General features: G+C 51.2%; 1 protein-coding gene across 1 annotated transcript in view; it reads left to right on the top strand.

Annotated features, from left to right (window-relative positions):
- Positions 1–11,332, top strand: part of LOC140419341 (uncharacterized) — a 74,824-nt gene extending 63,492 nt beyond the window's left edge. The window contains exon 2 of the transcript XR_011945725.1: positions 9,820–11,332. The gene's annotated coding sequence lies outside the window, so the exon portion shown is untranslated. The remainder of the gene's footprint in view (positions 1–9,819) is intronic.
- The last annotated feature ends 868 nt before the right edge of the window (positions 11,333–12,200 follow it).

Genomic DNA, 12,200 nt, shown 5'->3' with positions numbered 1-12,200 from the left:
AGTGCAGGTGATGAGGATTAACAATAAATGAGAGGAGGAACTGGGAGGATGATAGGATGTGGAGTGAGGTGATGCGCGGAGTAAATTCAACCTCGTGTGGGAGGATAAGTTTGATTCAGTTTAAGGTGGTGCACAGGATGCATGTGACTCGGGCGAGGATGAGTGGGTTCTTCCAGGGGGTGGCAGACAAATGTGAGAGTGTGGGTGAGGACCGGCAAATCCCGCACATATGTTCTGGAGCTGTGAGAGGTTAGTGAGGGGGTATTCGCATGGGTAGAGGTCAGGCCGAACCCAATGGTGGCTATTTTTGAGGTATGGGAAATGCCGGAGCTGATGGAGGGGAGGACGGCCGATGTTGTGGGTCGCCTCTATGATTGCTCGGCAAAGGAACTCTGTTGGATTGCCGATCGGCAACGCCACCAGTGGTAGCGGCCTAGCTGGGGGATCCTGTACCATTTCCTCCGACTGGAAACAATCAAGTTGAAGTTGACAGGATCAGCGGAGGGCTTTGAGACACGGTGGACACTGTTCATGACGATGTTTGAGGAATTATTTGTTGCGGTGGGGAAGGGGGTGAATAGGGGAAAAACCTGCATGAACTGTGGGGTGTTGACAATGGTTTTTTGATTCATGCCGTTGTACTTTTTGAATAAAATACATTAAATATATATACATCCAAGGCTCAGTTAGATTTTTGATCTTCAAGGGAGTTGAGGGTTATGGGTGACAGGAAGAAAATAATCAGCCATGATATTAACTAGAAGAGCAGGCTTGATGGGCCGAATGGCCTGCTCTTATTTCTTATGATCTTATGATCTCTCGGTCGAGAACTGGAAATGCTGTGTGTTGATCTGTCGATCGGGAGAGTAGGGACGGTGTATATTAGATAATGGAGTGAGATTGGAGAGTGTGTGTTTGTACAGATGCGTGCGGTGAAATTTACAGCTTTTGGGGAACTAGGGAGGAAAGCATGTTCCACAGCGATTAGAATTGTCTGTTCTGAATTTCTGAGCTGTACTGACAGTGATGACATTTGTAAACCCCTTTAAACAGGATATTCAAAAGGGAGGATTTGCAGCAAGAAATCTCAAACCAAACTTCACATCCAAGATCTGACAGAGTCACTCGATGCATTAGGACGGGGAAAACCATCGGCTATTTTACCATCAGTGTGACTGGAAAAGCACCGAGTCACGGACACTGGCACCATGGGGAAACCGTGGCAATGTGGGGATTGTGGGAAAGGATTCACTTCCCCATCTGAGCTGGAAACTCATCGACGTACTCACACCGGGGAGAGACTGTTCATTTGCTCTCAGTGTGGAAAAGGATTTACCGCTTCATCCAACCTGCTGACACACCAGCGAGTTGGCACCGGGGAGACGCCATTCACCTGCTCAGTGTGTAGGCAAGGATTCATAAATTCATCCAGCCGACTGACACACCAGCGAATTCACACTGAGGAGAAACTGTTCACCTGCTCAGTGTGTGAGAAGGGTTTTACTAATTCATCCAACCTGCTGACACACCAGCGAGTTCACACCGCAGAGAGGCCATTCACCTGCAATGTGTGTGAGAAAGGATTTATTAATTCATCCAACTTGGTAACACACCAGCGAATTCACACTGGGGAAAGACCATTCACCTGCTCTGTGTGTGGGAAGGGATTTGTTAATTCATCCAACCTGCTGACACACCAGCGAGTTCACACCGCATTGAGGCCATTCACCTGTAAAGTGTGTGGGAAAGGATTCATTAATTCATCCAACTTGGTAACACACCAGCGACTTCACACTGGGGAGAGGCCATTCACCTGCTCTGTGTGTAGGAAGGGATTTATTAATTCATCTAACCTGCTGAGACACCAGCGAGTTCACACTAAGGAGAAGCCGTTTACCTGCTCCACGTGTGGGAAAGGATTCAGCAGTACATCCTACCTGCAGAAACACCAGCGAGTTCACAAGTAATTACAGGGGTTGGATCCTGCTGATATTTGCTGCTCTTGATCACATTCGGGACTGAACCACGGTCATTCTAACAGTGGGTGAAGTGGGCGATCAGAAGGTTTCTCTATGGGCTGGCCAGTCTTCCAATGTTCACTCCAGTGGGCTGATACTCTTTCAGCGAGAGCACTTTTCCACTGAAATGATCCACAGAAGCAGATGTGATACATTAATTTTATCCTGGATAGTACACAGGAACATAAGAATTAGGAGCAGAAGTGGACAATTCGGCCCTTCGAAAAAGATCAATTCTTCAACTGTCTTGAAGAGGCAAATGAATTCATTCAGAATCTCAATTTGAACTCTGTTTGATTCTCTTTCTTATTGGAGTTATTCTGCGTTGTGACGTTCGGGAGTTCTTACTGTGTTTGTCTGGATATATCAGAGTTACTCTGTGTTTGTCTGGATATATCAGAGTTACTCTGTCTGGATATATCAGAGTTATTGTGTTTTGAGGTTCATGAGTTTTATATCGTATAAAATTTAGGATATGAAGCTATTGTTGGGTTTTACACATGTTGTACTTTTTCTTCTTCGCACTCTGGTTGCATTGTGAATTATATCAGTGTAAGAGTTTTTTCTTTGAGCACCGGAAAAAACCCACGCAGACACTGGGAGAACGTGCAGACTCCGCACAGACAGTGACCCAGTGGGGAATCCAACCTAGGACCCTGGAGCTGTGAAGCTACAGTGCTAGCCACTGTGCTGCCCACAATGTATGGGGAACGTCACGTCTCACCAATTTGATTGAGATTTTTTAAAAGGGTGACAAAGAATATTGATGGAATGGCTGTGGATGTAGTTTATATGGACTTTAGTAAGGCGTTTGGCAAGGCCACGTGGCAGACTGGTGCAAAAACTAAAATCACATGGGATTCGGGGTGGGCTAGTTAGATGGACTCAGAACTGGCTTGGTTATAGAAGACAGAGTAGCTGTGGAAGTGTGTTTTACAGAATGGAGCTCTGTAGCTAGTGGTGTTCCGCAGGGATCAGTGCTGGGACCTCTGTTGTTTGTAGTACATATAAATGATCTGGAAGAAAATGTGAGTGGTCTGATTAGTAAGTTTGTGGATGACATGAAGATTGGCGGAGTTGCTGATAGTGCAGAGGATTATCAGAGGATACAACAGGATACAGATAGATTGGAGACTTGGGCACCGAAATGGCAGATGGAGTTTAATCCAGACAAAAGCGAGGTGATGCGTTTTGGAAGATCAAATCTAGGTATGAATTATACTGTAAATGGCAGAACCCTCCGGAACATTAACATACAGAGGGATCTGGGTGTGCAGGTCCACAGTTACCTAAAAGTGGCAACACTAGTGGCCAAGGTGATTAAGAAGGCATTTGGCATTCTTGCCCTCATCAGCCGGGGCATTGAGTACGAGAGTTGGGAAATCATGTTGCAGCTATATAAAACCTTGGTTAGGCTGCATTTGGAGTATTATTATTTTTTCAAAAAATAATTTTTATTCACATTTTCACAAAATATCAACAACAAAATACAGAAAGAAAAGAACAACCGCTCCCGTATACATAAATAATAAATTAACAGCCATCATCAACACAAAAGCAAATATACACGGCCTCTTTCGCCTCCTGCACTCCCGGCTCCTCTGCCACCCCAAATATTGCGAGCCCCCAGCCCGGCTTGACCCTGGATCCTACCACCCTCGACACCGTCCTCGCTACACCCTTCCAAAAGTCCTCCAGCACTGGGCATGCCCAGAACATGTGGGTGTGGTTTGCTGGGCCCCCTGAGCACCTAACACACCTGTCCTCACCCCCCGAAAACCGGCTAATCCTTGCCCCGGTCATGTGAGCCCTATGCAGCACCTTAAATTGTATGAAGCTGAGCCTCGCGCAAGAGGAGGAAGAGTTCACTCTCCCCAGGGCATCCGCCCACATCCCCTCGTCAATCTCCTCACCCAACTCCTCCTCCCACTTACCCTTTAGCTCCTCCACTGAGGCCTCCTCTTCCTCCTGCATCACCTGATACGTTGCCGCGATCCTCCCCTCTACAACGCACCCCCCCCGACAGCACCCTGTCCTGGACCCTGCGTGGCGGCAACAGTGGGAACTCCACCACCTGCCGCCTAACAGACGCCCTAACCTGCATATATCTGACGGTGTTCCCCGGGGGGAGCCCAAAGGTCTCCTCCAGCTCACCCAGGCTCGCGAACTTCCCGTCCACAAACAGGTTCCCCATCCTTCTAATACCTGCCCTGTGCCAACTCAGGAACCCTATGTCCATCCTCCCCGGGACAAACCGGTCGTTCCCCCGTATCGGGGACCACACCGAGCCCCCCACCTCCCCACTCTAGAACATAGAACGATACAGCTCAGTACAGGCCCTTCGGCCCACGATGTTGCACCGAAACAAAAAGCCATCTAATCTACACTATGCCATTATCATCCATATGCTTATCCAATAAACTTTTAAATGCCCTCAATGTTGGCGAGTTCACTACTGTTGCAGGTAGGGCATTCCACGGTCTCACCACTCTTTGCGTAAAGAACCTACCTCTGACCTCTGTCCTATATCTATTACCCCTCAGTTTAAAGCTATGTCCCCTCATGCTAGCCATTTCCATCCGCAGGAGAAGACTCTCACTGTCCACCCGATCTAACCCCCTGATCATTTTGTATGCCTCTATTAAGTCTCCTCTTAACCTTCTTCTCTCCAACGAAAACAACCTCAAGTCCATCAGCCTTTCCTCATAAGATTTTCCCTCCATACCAGGCAACATCCTGGTAAATCTCTGCACCCGCTCCAAAGCTTCCACGTCCTTCCTATAATGCGGTGACCAGAACTGTACACAATACTCCAAATGCAGCCGTACCAGAGCTTTGTACAGCTGCAACATGACCTCATGACTCCGGAACTCAATCCCTCTACCAACAAAGGCCAACACTCCATAGGCCTTCTTCACAACCCTATCAACCTGGGTGGCAACTTTCAGGGATCTAGGTACATGGACACCTAGATCCCTCTGCTCATCCACACTTCCAAGAATTTACCATTAGCCAAATATTCCGCATTCCTGTTATCCCTTCCAAAGTGAATCACCTCACACTTCTCTACATTAAACTCCATTTGCCACCTCTCAGCCCAGCTCTGCAGATGATCTATGTCCCTCTGTAACCTGCTACATCCTTCCGCACTGTCGACAACACCACCGACTTTAGTGTCGTCTGCAAATTTACTCATCCACCCTTCTGCGCCCTCCTCTAGGTCATTGATAAAAATGACAAACAGACGTCTGACGTCTCCATTGCCCCCAAATTTTGAGGGTAGCCGCCACCACTGGGCTCGTGGTATACCTCGTTGGAGGAAGCAGCAGCGGTGCCGTTACTAGCGCCTCCAGGCTCGTGCCCACACAGGACGCCATCTCTAGTCTCTTCCATGCCGCCTCATCCCCCTCCATCACCCACTTACGCACCATCGCCACGTTGGCGGCAAAATAATACCCACAGAGGTTAGGCAGCACCAACCCCCCCCCCCCCCCTTCCCAATCCCTGCACCGCTCCAGGATCACCCTTCTCACCCTCGAGGTCTTCTGCGCCCACACAAACCCCATAATGCTCCTGTTAACCCACCTGAAGAAGGCCCTAGGGATCAGGATGGGCAGGCATTGGAACAGGAACAAAAACCTCGGGAGCACCGTCATTTTAACTGACTGCACCCTACCTGCCAGGGAGAGTGGCAGCACGTCCCACCTCGTTTTTATTTAAAATATATTTATTAAAGTTTTTAACACAATTTTTCTCCCTTACAAACAATAACCCCGCCCCCCCGTAACAAAAAAAAGAAACGAGAAATTGCATGGAGCAAGATATATACATGGCAAAATAGTATATTTACATAACTTTGTACACTGGCTCTCTCCCATACGTGCCAGTTTCCCCGACTCTTCATGTTGTCTCTTGCTCATCCCCCCCCCCAGGTTGCTGCTGACCGACCATCCTCTAACGCCCCGCGAGATAGTCTAGGAACGGTTGCCACCGCCTGTAGAACCCCTGCGCAGACCCTCTCAAGGCGAACTTAATCCTCTCCAACTTTATGAACCCAGCCATATCGTTTCTCCAGGCCTCCACGCTGGGGGGCTTCGCATCCTTCCACATTAGCAAGATCCTTCGCCGGGCTACTAGGGACGCAAAGGCCAGAATGCCGGCCTCTTTCGCCTCCTGCACTCCCGGTTCATCCACTACTCCAAATATTGCTAGCCCCCAGCTTGGCTTGACCCGGACTTTCACCACCTGAGATATTGCTCCCGCCACTCCTCTCCAGAACCCCTCCAGTGCCGGGCATGACCAAAACATATGGACATGGTTCGCCGGGCGCACGTCCCACCTCTTAAACACCTCCTCCATCTGCTCCACAAGCCTCGTGAAGTTAAGCTTATGTAGAGCCCCCCAGCTCCTAGCCACCTGGACCCCCAGGTACCTGAAACTCCTCTCCGCCCTTTTTAGCAGGAGCTCACCAATCCCCCTCTCCTGGTCCCCTGGGTGCACTACAAACAACTCGCTCTTCCCCATGTTGAGCTTGTACCTGGAGAAATCACCAAACTCCCTAAGGATCCTCATCACCTCCGGCATTCCCCCCACCGGGTCCACCACATATAGCAGCAAATCATCCGCATAGAGTGACACCCGATGCTCTTCCCCACCCCGCACCAGCCACCTCCAGTTCCTCGACTCCCTCAACGCCATGGCCAGGGGTTCAATCACCAGTGCAAAGAGCAGGGGGACAGGGGACACCCCTGCCTCGTCCCCCGGTGTAGTCGGAAATACTCTGACCTCCTTCTGTTCGTGGCCACACTCGCCACCGGGGCCTCATATAGCAGCCTCACATACCTGAAGAACCCCTCCCCGAACCTTTTCAACACCTCCCACAGGTACCCCCATTCCACCCTATCAAAGGCCTTCTCCGCATCCATCGCCGCCACTATCTCTGCCTCCCCTTCCATCGCCAGCATCATTATAACATTCAAGAGCCTCCGTACATTAGTATTCAACTGCCTCCCTTTCACGAACCCCATCTGATCCTCGTGTATGACCTGCGGCACACAGTCCTCTATCTTTATGGCCAAAATCTTTGCCAGCAACTTTGCATCCACATTTAAGAGTGAGATCGGCCTATATGGCCCACACTGTAGGGGATTCTTGTCCCGCTTCAGGATCAGGGAAATCAGCGCCCTAGACATCGTCGGGGGCAGAGCCCCCCCTTCCCTTGCCTATTTGAAGGTCCTTACCAACAGCAGGCCCAGCAGGTCTGAATACTTCTTGTAAAATTCAACCGGGAACCCATCCGGCCCCGGTGCCTTTGCCGCCTGCATGTTCCCTACCCCTTTGACCAACTCCTCCAACCCAACCGGCGCCTCCAACCCCGCCACCTGCCCCGCCTCCACCCTCGGAAACCTCAGCCGGTCCAGGAAGCGACCCATCCATCCCTCTTCCAGTGGGAGCTCAGACCGGTACAGTTCCCCGTAGAAGTCCCTGAAGACCCCATTGCTACCCACCGCACTTCGCACCGTGTTCCCCCCTCCATCCCTAACTCCCCCGATCTCCCTAGCTGCCTCTCACTTCCAAAGTTGGTGCGCCAGATTCCAGCTCCCCTTTTCTCCGTATTCATATATCGCCCCCTACGCCTTTCTCCACTGCGCCTCCACCTTCCTGGTGGTCAACAATTCAAACTCAGCCTGGAGGCTGCGCTGCTCCCTAAGCAATCCCTCCTCCGGGGCTTCCGCGTACCTCCTGTCCACCCTCACCATCTCCCCCACCAACCTCTCCCTCTCTCTCCTCTTCCCCCCTCTCCTTATGTGCCCTAATGGAGACCAGCTCTCTGACCACTGCCTTCAGCGTCTCCCAGACCCGACTTGCACCTCCCCATTGTCATTAGCCTCCAGGTATCTCTCTATACACCCCCAGACCTGCCCGCTGGCCTCCTCGTCCACCAGCAACCCAACCTCTAGGCGCCACAGTGGGCGCTGGTCCCTCTCCTCCCTCAACTCGAGGTCCACCCAGTGTGGAGCATGATCAGAAATGGCTATCGCCGAGTACTCCGTATCCTCCACCCTCGGAATCAGCACCCTGCTCATAACAAAAAAGTCAGTCCGGGAGTAGGTCTTGTGGACATGGGAGAAGAATAAGAATTCCCTGGCCCCCGGCCTCGCAAACCGCCATGGGTTCACCCCTCCCATCTGGTCCACGAACCCCCTCAGCACCTTGGCCGCCGCCGGCCTCCTGCCCATCCTCGACCTAGAGCGATCCAGTGCCGGGTCCAGCACCGTGTTCCCACAGCAGCAGACCACCGCCCCAACCTCTTCTACCAACTGCAGCTCCCCCTTGGCCATTCCAGCAGCACCCCCCCCCCCCCCAAACCAGCTAGGTCCCCCCCTAAGCTGCATTGCACTCCTGTAAGTCAGCTGACTCCTGCTGACCCCGGCCACTCTCGCCGCTCCATCGACCCCCCCCCCGTCCACCAGCAGGCTCTCCTCCTCCCCCTTCCACTCCCAGCATGGGAAAAAGCCCACGCTTCCCAGCTCTGGCCCCGCCCCTTGAACCCTAAGCGCGGGAAAAAGCCCGCGCTTGCCACTCACCCGGCCTCGCCTCCTCTGGCGCAGCTCCCTTTCCAGGCCCAGTCCCACTACCCCCAACTCAGGTGCCTCACCCCCCCCCCCCCCCTTGCGGGGACCCATTTCCCCTACCGGCCATCAAACCACCAAGCAGTTTACCTACACCCCCCCCCCCCCCCCCCCCCCCCGCCACGAGCCCACCCAGCGGACCTAATCAAAACAACGCCCAATTAACCCCCGAAAAATAAAGAAGCCCCCCTCGAAACACAACAATCCCCGACCCTTAGTCCGAGTCTAGTTTTTCGGCCTGAACAAAGACCCACGCCTCCTCCGGGGACTCAAAATAATGGTGTCGGTCCTCATAGGTGACCCACAGACGCGCCGGCTGCAGCATACCGAACTTCACCCCCTTCCTGTGCAGCACTGCCCTCGCTCGGTTGTAACCGGCCCTCTTCTTCGCCACCTCCGCGCTCTAATCCTGGTAGATCCGGACCTCCACGTTCTCCCACCTGCTGCTCCACTCCTTCTTGGCCCACCTTAACACACACTCTCGATCAGCAAACCGGTGGAACCGCATCAGCACCGCGGCGGCTCGCTGGGCCCTCGGTGGCCCCCTCCAGCTCCAAGGGCCCCTGAAAGGCCCCTGCTTCCATCAGCGAATTCAGCATGGTGACCATGTAGGCCCCCACGTCCGATCCCTCCAGCATCTCCGGGAGACCCAGGATCCGCAGGTTCTTCCGCCTCGACCGGTTCTCCATCTCCTTGAACCTCGCCTGCCATTTCTTGTGAAGCACCTCGTGCGCCTCCACCTTCACCGCCAGGCCCAGGATCTCGTCCTCGTTCTCAGAGACCTTCTGCCGGACCTCCCAGATCGCCGCCCCTTGGGCCAGAAGAAGTACGTTTTAAGGAGCATCTTAATAAGGAAAGTGATGTGGAGAGGTTGTTCAGAGGAAATTCCACAGTTTAAGACCAACCTCGACTCTCCCTCACCCCCACCCCCTCCCTCTCTTCACCCATAGAAACCAGTTTCCTGTGTCGGCACAGACCGGGTGGTAGGTTCCCTTTCCTGAAGAACATTAACAAACCAGTTGGGTTTTTATGACAATCCAGCTGTTTTCACGGTCGCTTTTTCCCAGAGCCGGCCCCACAAATGACCAGATTCATTCAGCTCAATTTCACAACCTGCCTTTGTGTTTTTGTGGGTTCTCTCTCACCCCATATTTTCTGTTTTCAATCAGTTTCACAGGGTGTTTGAAGGATCGGATTTTCAGTCAGGAAATTAAAACTTCACATCAGGTACGGACAGAATTTCTCAACCTGCTGTAATGTGAATATCGGATTTTGAAGATGAAAGAGAACAGCCTCCATTCACAGTGGGGAGAAACCGTACACGTGTTCTGTGTGTGGATGAGGCTTCAGCCAATCATCTGGCCTGGCAAGACACAAGTGCAGCCACACCGGGGAGAAACCATGGAAATGAGGGTGGGACAGGATGCAGAACCCCATCGGCACAGTCACACTGGGGACAAACCATTCACCTGCCCAGAGTGTGGGAAAGGGTTCATTAACTCTTCAAACCTGCTGACACACCAGCGAGTTCACACAGGGGAGAGACTGTTTAACTGCTCCGAGTGTGGGAAGCACTTCATTTCTTCATCCTCATCCACATTGCTGACAATCCGGCGGCTTCACAATGGGGAAAGACCTTTTAAATGCTTGGAGTGTGGGAGGTGCTATAAATGTTCCTGGGAACACAGTGACAAGAGACCATTCAGATGCTCTCACTGTGGGTCTGGGTTCAAGACGTTATCTGACCTCACTGTCCACCAGCGAACTCGCACTGCAGACAGACTGTTTGCCTGACCTGACTGTGGGAAGATATTCACCCGTTCATCCAACTTGCTGGAGCACCAACGGGTTCACGCTGGGGAGCGACTGTTCACCTGCTCCGAATGTGGGAAGGGATTCACTCAGTCATCTAGCCTTCTGAAGCACAAGCAAGTTCACACTGGGGAGAAGCCATTCATCTGCTCTAAGTGTGGGAAGGGATTCACTCAATTATGTACCTTGCTGAAACACCAGCAAGTTCACACTAGGGAGAGACCGTTCACTTATTCTGAGCAAGGGGAGGGATTCACTCAGTCCTCCAGCCTAATGATACACCAACAATTCCACACTGGGGAGAAGCCATTTATCTGCTCTGAGTATGGGAAGGGATTTACGCGGTCCTTCCATCTGCAGACACACCAGCGAGTTCACACTGGGGAGAGGCCGTTCAACTGCTCTCAGTGTGGGAAAGGGTTTACTCAGTTATCCAGCTTGCTGAGACACCAGCGAGTTCATCAAGATGAACGACCTTTCAAGTGCCCAGAAACCAATGTCTCATCAGCAAGCTCAAACTGACGAGACCATTCGGGTTGAGAAAACCATCTGAAATCATTGCAGATTTGAACTGGGGAAACGTTATACTGAGTGTGGAAATGGATTTACCCATTCATCTGCCATGCCCTCGCACCAGTGAATATGCACTGGTGAGAGAGGCTTCCATCTACTCTGAATAAGGGGAGGGATTTGCTTAATTATCCAACCTGCTGAGTCACCAGAGAGTTCGCAAGTAACAAATTTGATTAGGATTTTGCTGTTCCTCGCATCCAGCACTGAAGCATATTTATTGGCTGATATTAATCATTCAGCTCCCTTAAAGGTACTAATATTAAAGATAAATGTCAAATAAATCATCCTTGTGTTAAATGCAATGTGATGAGTGTTTTCAAAATCTCTAACACAAATGAGCTCCTGTTGCCAATTTCCTCATCCCTTGTTTCCTTGAGAGCTTCCGTCCAGCTGCCTCTGCTGTTTCCCTAACACTGGCCTACTGTGCCACACTGCTTCTAAAGATCCCCCTTAACAGACATCTGACCCCTCTAGATCTCTCCTATATCCCCGCATGCCATCTCACGTCTCATTATGACCATGAGACCCACCTCCTGTTCTAATCCCAGTAAACCCCTGATCTCCCAACTTCCCCATGTTTGCTGATATTGTTGATGGTTCGATCTCTCTCCCTCTTCATTTATTGTCCCTCTTGACTTTAAATCATCATTATCACCCGTCCTCAAAACGAATTCCTGATTACTACTGCCCTATTTCTAACCGACCTTTCCTCTCCAAAGTTTTGTCATCTCTGAAATCCATGCCCAGGAATTCTATATTTTGAATTCCCCAGTAAAATATCTGCCTATGCCACAGCATTGCAACAGCTCTTTATCAAAGTAACATATTGAATCCAGTGTGAGTTTGACAAGGATTATCTGTTCTTTATTGTTCTTTTTGGCCTGTCTGCACCTTTGACACCATTGACCAAACCATCCTCCTGTAATCTCCTGCTGTCACGCTGGCTGCAATGTTCCTCTCCAATTTCTTTCTTCTCAATACAGTTGTAGCCAGAGACTCACCTGCAGTAGCTATGATTGAGTTACTGTCACAAACTCACTTAGTTTGTGAGGAAACACACATATTCCCGTACCAGCCTCCCCGAACAGGCGCCGGAATGTGGCAACTAGGGGCTTTTCACAGTAACTTCATTGAAGCCTACTTGTGACAATAAGCGATTTTCATT

This window comes from Scyliorhinus torazame, chromosome 5 (assembly GCF_047496885.1).
Source record: "Scyliorhinus torazame isolate Kashiwa2021f chromosome 5, sScyTor2.1, whole genome shotgun sequence".
Classification (NCBI taxonomy): Eukaryota; Metazoa; Chordata; class Chondrichthyes; order Carcharhiniformes; family Scyliorhinidae; genus Scyliorhinus; species Scyliorhinus torazame.
The sequence above is the reverse complement of the archived record's forward strand: the minus strand, read 5'-3'. Positions and strand labels throughout refer to the sequence as shown.